Source organism: Cyprinodon variegatus, unplaced genomic scaffold (assembly GCF_000732505.1).
Source record: "Cyprinodon variegatus isolate N-32 unplaced genomic scaffold, C_variegatus-1.0 Scaffold1712, whole genome shotgun sequence".
Taxonomy (NCBI): domain Eukaryota; kingdom Metazoa; phylum Chordata; class Actinopteri; order Cyprinodontiformes; family Cyprinodontidae; genus Cyprinodon; species Cyprinodon variegatus.
Window position 1 is genome coordinate 34,019 of NW_015152165.1, and position 7,418 is coordinate 41,436.

The 7,418-nt window shown below is 36.9% G+C and overlaps 1 protein-coding gene across 1 annotated transcript in view; it reads right to left on the reverse strand.

The window, feature by feature from the left end:
• Positions 1-188, reverse strand: part of LOC107104378 (nuclear factor 7, brain-like) — a 23,400-nt gene extending 23,212 nt beyond the window's left edge. Inside the window, exon 1 of the mRNA XM_015404371.1 lies at positions 45-188. The gene's annotated coding sequence lies outside the window, so the exon portion shown is untranslated. The remainder of the gene's footprint in view (positions 1-44) is intronic.
• Between the last annotated feature and the right edge of the window lie 7,230 nt (positions 189-7,418).

Below are 7,418 nucleotides of genomic sequence, written 5' to 3' on the forward strand. Positions count from 1 at the left end.
CTTCCCTCAAAGTGACTCTGAGTGGTGTTCTTGGTCCAACTCACCTTCAGTGTGTGGAGTGTGAGCAGCTTGAAGCAGCAGTGTTGGAGGTTTCCACTTTTGTCTCCTGCAGCTGGACTCACTCAGAGGAAGCTGCTAGTTTGGTCTGAAGGTGAATCTGATCGTCTGGGAGTCTCTCTGCAGGAACCAACAATCAAAAACTGCTTCCTGATTTAGTTCAGGCGTGGCCGGTAAAGGGGCGGAGCTAAAACCTGTTCAACCTGCTTCACCCACAACTGACTCCTACTCCAGTTTAGCTCCAGCTAAGGTGTGTTTCATTCCAAAGTCCTGAATTCAACCTTTAGCTGCTATAAAACTCACTGATTAACAGGTTTTATTTCTCTCTGCTCAGATCAGAACATAACCTGTAATAAAGACTCCAATAATCTGTCCTCAGTGCTGCAGTCGTTCAGCTCTGACTGAAATTTCTCTCCCAGATGTTCGTTCAGGAATAATCAGCTGACCTTCACAAAGTTCTCCTCTTCCTCCAGACCTGCAGCAACAACAACTCAGTCTTTGGAGCTAAATGTGGTTCTATTGTGATGCTTTTTGTTTCATTTACTTCTTTTAATTGCTTGTTTCTAAATATAACTAAATAAAAAATTTTAACTCATACCGACTCAGAACCGCATCACTTGTTAATCACTCTCAGTCAGTGAAGCTGAGATGTTGTCATGAATTTGAGCCAAATGGAGATAATAAGCATTGAGACGCTGAGAAGTTTCTTTGCTCAGATTTTAATTCTCCAGTTCTGAACTTTGCTCTTCAGGTTCATCAGTACCTCATCACCATGACGAGAAAGGACTGCTCCTTTATGTCTGGGCTTGTTTTCAGTGATCAAGAAGAGAACAATGATGAAGAGTTGGACAGTGTAGCAGCTTTAATCTGGTTGCTTTAAAATGGAGGACACCACTCAGACCAGGAATTACATTCTTTACTTTTATTTCACCAGACCTATAGTTTTTCATAAATAAAAAAATAAACAAAATACTTCTGTAAATAAAATATACACACCAAAATAATATGTGCCACTGCAACATGTAAAATATTGAGTAAAAGCTAACAAAACATTTAACAATCTAAGTGCATGACACAAGAATAATCACTGCATGAGAAAAATATATTGCTCTTTTAATATATGGCTTATCCTCACTTTAATTATGCAGTGCTTAAGTAAAAAATGTACTTCACAGAATTCAGAAGAACAATTTTGGTGTTAATGTTCCTCAGAGGAAGGAATGTAGTGAAGATCATCCAACATCTCAAACACAGGCGTAATCTTCTAAACAACAGGTGTGGACCTGTCCCCATCAATAATTTGTGTTTGGCTCATTTACTTTAGCTAAGCAATCTTCGTCCAATGCCATGATTCCTACAAACTCCTAAAACCTTGGAGTATTGAAATAAAAATAAAAATAAACTGAGGATATAAGGGCCCAGCAGCTGTCTGCTGATTTCTACTGAAATCCTTCTTTTTTGTAGATTTGGACAAACATGTCCTGCTGTTACTGCCGTCACAGTCACAGTCTTTGTTTTAGAATAAATATTTGTACCGGACCAAACCCTGGTTTGTCTGCTTCCTTTTATCAGGCTGGAAAATGGAAGACAAAAAAAATGCAACTTCTTGTATGTTAATGAACGGAGAGCAATGTTCACACTAATCAAGGGTATTCTGCAGAAATATATCATTCTAGGTTTCAGAAAATGATGAAGACTATGAATATATAAGTTTTAAATTAGGTAGAATTAGATGTTTTTATAAAAACAGAAAAAAACATCTAAGTGTTCACCTGGTTCAGATGGTTTAACAGCTAATTTCTACAAGCATTTAGGTAAGAAATAAAAAGTTCAACTTGATGATGGTTTCATCAGTTCAGTTCTGATCTCGGCAACTTTTGCACTGTGAGTAGCTAAGGGAGACTCCTTAAGTTAAAATGATTGATGACTTATGACCTTTATGACCTCTGACTTATGACCTTTATGACCGGCACACCTGAAAAATTGTATGGCTTATAACCCCTTTATGACCCACACACTCCCTAACACAAACCCACATTTTGCTTTATTAAGAAAATTTCTTGTACCTAAACAACGTTTTTCTCACCATTCAATCTTAAAAATTATTTTATTAATTATTTTCAATTAAGGATTAAGTCAATCTTATTTAAAAATTCCTTATTTTTCCTCAGTGGGAAACCAAAGGAGACGGTGCAGTAATCCCAGAAACCTTTTGTTGCTTCGAAGCCCCCTTCCAGAGGGTAGCAGGGAGAACATTCTATGGTGGGGGTGTGAGGGGTCATTGATAATGTTACGAGCTGGGGACACACAGCTCTGGGATGAAATGTCTTTTATGGAGAAAAGAGGAGCCCCACTGATATTCCCTACTGTTCTCACCACTCTCCTCACTTTCTTCCAGTCTGAGGCGCTGCAGCCTCCACACCACACAGTGAGGCAGCTGGTCAGAACGCTCTCTATGGTGCTTCTGTAGAAGGTGAGGAGGATGGGTGGGACCAGGTGGGCTCTCCACTTCCCCACAAGAAGTACATGAGCTGCCCTTTTGACCAGTGAGGTGGTGTTTACATTCCAGGTGACGGTGTCTGTGATGTGCACCCCCCGGAATTTGGTGCTGCTGACCACCTCTACAGCTGAGCTGTTGATGACCAGTGGAGCGTGGTTATGACGCTCCACTGGTCCTAACTGGTCCAAGATGATTTCTTTCATCCTCTCCACGTTCAGGATGAGGCTGTTATAGTGGAAGCTCATTGGTAGAATTCTCTTATGATAGGAAGAAGGCTGACGATTCATTCCATTGTCTCCGGAGGGGGAAAACATTTATTTACAAAACCGAATTCATACAGCTGTCTTAAACACTTCATACATTCAGCGCTATGTCCTCACATCTGTAGTTTTCCCCCTCCGGAGACAATGGAGTGNAGTGCTTATAAAATTTGTAGAAATGCAGCAAGAAACGCTACTTTTCTCTCTAAACCAAATGCACCCTGATGCTCACGTCAAGCATAAAAAAAGAGCCAGCATATTGCATAGGACCAATGACATCAAACCAATAAAACCTATGCCCACTAGTGTCCCTACTGAAGTTGAAATCAAACCTACACCCTTGGTTTGTGTTATGGAGATGGGGTGGGAGTGAGTTCCAGAGCTGGTTGCTCTGCTCCCCATAGTTAAAAGAATTGCAGGAGAAGGATCTAAGCCTACAGCCAGATTTAGAAAGGTGTGGAGAGCTTCGAAGGACAGTATTTTGTACATGATGTAAAATGAGATAGTAAGCAAAGAATGTTGTTATGGATTGAGGGTGTCAGTGTGATGATATGGGCAGCTGAATTTTATTTTTCTCTTCATCGATCAGAACATAACCTGTAATAAACAATCCAATAATCCACTACACACAGGAGATTTCATTTCTTTTCTTATTAAGAAGTTTGCTAAATCTTTTATTTTTCTGTGGAAAAATGTGCATGAAACGTTAATATCTTTAATGCAAACAAATTTAACATTCAATAGCAAACATTTAGTGAATTGTGTTAAATAGTGAACTGACTGTTTCTGTGCAAATTAAAATTGATACTCGAAACAAAAGTAATATAGATATTAATTGTTAACTGTTGCACTGAATGCATTTTACTAAATCCTTATAATGCTACAACAAACATATTCATTGCATTATTCAAGTCATTTCACAATTATCCAACAAGAAGCCAAAACCAACCCCAGCCTCTTTTAATAGTGGAAAATATAAAAAAAGCATAATTTTACACTGCAAAAAATGGAAATCTAAGTAAGTCATTTTTTCTTAAAGGAAGTGCATTTTTTCTCTAAATGAGGTCGAAAGTGAGACACTTTGCAAATGGAACAAGACAATTTAAAATAAGAAGAAGAACAAGACATTTAAAATAAGAAAAAACAATTGCATTGTCTTATTTTAAGTTCATATTATCTAATTATCTTATTTTAAGAGAAAGGATTCTAATTTCATTGGCAAATCATCAAATTACCTACTCAAATTAAGGGTAAATACACTTAATTTAAGAAATTTTTGCTTATTTCTAGGTCATTTTTGCAGTGTAACCTTTTTTTTAGATCCTTATCTGTTTTTTCCTGATGACATTTTTAAGTTTTTAATAGATTACATAAAATATGTTTTAAAACTTCATCTTTTGTTTATTTTTTTTTCCGTTTACGTTATATTACATCATGTTACACATGTTCTTCAGAAACATAAACAAGGGTACAATTTATTTTTAGTACTGCGTCTTTAAAAAACTCAGTCCTAGATCTGAATGAATGAAATATTTTCAATGAATACTTTGTTCTGTACAGAGTTGAATGCAAAGGTAAGAAAGAAAGCAAAGGTACTGAATTGTGATCAGCCGTCCACGCCTGCAGAACCACTCCTTCTTTGAGTGTTTCTTGCTAATTGCCAATAATTTCCGCCTCTTGTCTGTTCCATTTGCACATCAGCATGTGGAATTGATTGATCAGAGTTACTTTGTAAGTGGACAATTTGATTTTACTGGAGTTTCATTTAGTTGCATTTATAATGCATTGTTTGTGTTCCCTTTATTTGTTGAGTAGTGTGCAAATAAATCATTGAAGTCCAAGTCAAATATATTTCAGCTAAAAACTCTAGACTTAACTGGTGAATCTCAACTGAAGAAGGTTGATATGTACACAAAGAATAGATTAAAATAGTTCAAAACTATTACCAATAAAATCAAGCGTTAATATCACAGTTTGGCATGGATTTTGCATTTGAGAACTGAATGTGGAAAGGTATGCAACAGAGTGGTATTTGATCCCAAATGTAAGGGAAGCTCATCAGTCAACCAAAGGGACATCCCTGTGGCTGATGGGTAAATGGATGTGATAGAGTTCGTGGAGCATGAGGACTTGCTTATGGAAAAGATGGGAAAAATGTGACGGTGTGGTCCTATCAGTATGTCTCTGACTGATTATGCACCCTAGCTACTTGGCCACAGGTCTATCCCTTTGGCTACCATTGATGTGTTTTAAGTAAATGTTTCTAAAATGTTCTAATAGAGGAATTGTGGGGGTGTTGCCCTAGTGTGTTATAGCAGTGCGCTTGTGCTCTGAGAAGGTTGCAAGTACCCCGGTTCAATCCCCACAGCCACTATGGTTCCCTGAGCAAGACCCTTAACCCCACACTGCCCCCCGGCGTCACACAATGGCCGCCCACTGCTCCCCAAGGGGACGGGTTCAATGCAGAGTGAACTTTGTCGTTTCTTTTGTAGTTCTGACAATGCAATGACAATTACATTTAATTCTATTTATAGACATGTTAAAATAATTGTCATAAGTTTGTACAGCATTTTGTTGTGCAGTTTCTTAACTGTATTTCTGATCTTTTTTTTCTCGGTTTAAATAATACAAAACTAAATATTTTCAGCCACTTAAAAAATACATTGTATTATAAGTTTTGGCCCTGTAGAGAGTACTGTAGCAAAGTAAGAGCGCTCACTCTGACCTTTTTCTGTGTTGCCACCAATCCCCACATCCACTCAATAAGTTCTCATCTAAGATGTTGCAGAGAAAACAGTCCCTTTGATCTATTAGTAGACACTGTTAAGGTTGGATCTATAAATCATTATCTATATATTCAGTATGCTTCCCTCTGTGCTGAGGACTTCCAAAGACTCTTTTCAACTTAGCAAAAATGAGGTTTTTTTATTGCTTATCTGGTTTGAGAACAGCAGGAATAATTACTTTTTTGTAGCTATTTAGACTTCTGACCATCGAATATGATATTCTGCAAAACATGCGCTCCCTTTCCTAGAAAAGCAAAGTTGGCCCAGTAGGGGGAGCCAAACCCTTTGAAAGGATGTTTTTTTTTATTGTACAATTAAAGGAAAAAGGTGTTATAAATGCACATTTTAAAGCAGTTTTGAGCTAATGCAAAAATGTGAAGACAATCAAATGTGAAACTGGTTTTATTAGTTTTCACTAAAGAATAAAACCACAATCCTCTTCAGACTTCTCGGTTTTCTGACAGTGATCCTTGAAGTTTATCACAGGATGAACTTCTGGCCTAACCTTGCTTTATTAACTGTAGGAAGATGAATGACAGACACAGTTCACAGCAACATCTGCTGTGCATCATCTTATCAAAACATGTTGTTTGCAGCCATAAATATAATAAAGTCCATATCTTTACCATTCTTACCCTTTCAGTCGTAATAAAGCCAGTTACATAATAACTTAGCAATATTTGATTTGGTATGATACCAACACAATACATTTTTCTGATATAACTTTAGGAAAAGTTGTAACTTAATTGAACGGTTAACAAATTTTGGTCACATATTCATATTTCTCCATACATTAAAGCAGAAAGTTACATTTAAAGGCAGATAAATAATGTGTTAAATCATTGTTTTGTTTAAAAATTGTAACTATTTTAACTATTAATGGGGCAATTATGCATCCCTGATAGAAGACAGAAACCCACAACATGTTCCATTATTAAAATAATTTTTCTTCACTTGACTTATCATAACATTATACTCTGGGGTTACTGGATTTTAACATAATAACCTTTTTGCAGCATAATATTTCTGTTTTTGAGTTTATTTAGTTCTAAATGATAACATTATTGGCTTGTATTTACTTTCTTGTTTTTATTACAGTTTCCGTTGCAGCAAAGGTTTTCCTCTGCTCATGTTTAATGATGAATGTTTCTGTTTTCTGTCATCAGATTGCATCAAACCACCTTATGAATCCTACTAAGATTTTAAGACAAAGATTCTGATTAATTTTTAGATTAATGGTTGCTTTCAGTCTACAGCGGCACATCTGTGTCTATGGTTTCAGGAGTGTTTCTAATCCTGATCGACCCACTGGTCCAAACCCAGTTCTTTTTGCTCCCAGCAATCTGACCTTTTTTTTGCAGCTGGATGAAACGTTTCTCCTTTTTCATCTGAAGGAGAATCCAGTTCTGTGAACCATAACAGACGATGATAACTTTGCGTTATGATAAACATAATCCACCTTTCCTTTTGGTGAAAGGTTTCCTCAGACCTAAATGTACTGTGTCTCTGTCTTGGGACCTGAACTGGGTTCTTAACTGGGTCTAATTATCAGGCTCCCATGTGACACTCTTACTCAGTGACATCTGGGTCACACACAGGTTGAGTCCTCAGGAGGCAGATCAGGTCAGAACGTTTAGGATGGATTTGGCTCTTTATTTCAAAATTCCTGAGTGATAAATATTCAATCCACACTTCCTGTAACTGTGATCAGAAAAAATAAAAATGAAATTATGCTTTTCTTGAAATGTTTTATTTTGATAACAGACCTTTGCCAAAAGGTCCAATTTAATGCTAAACATAAACCAAGAAGAAAAC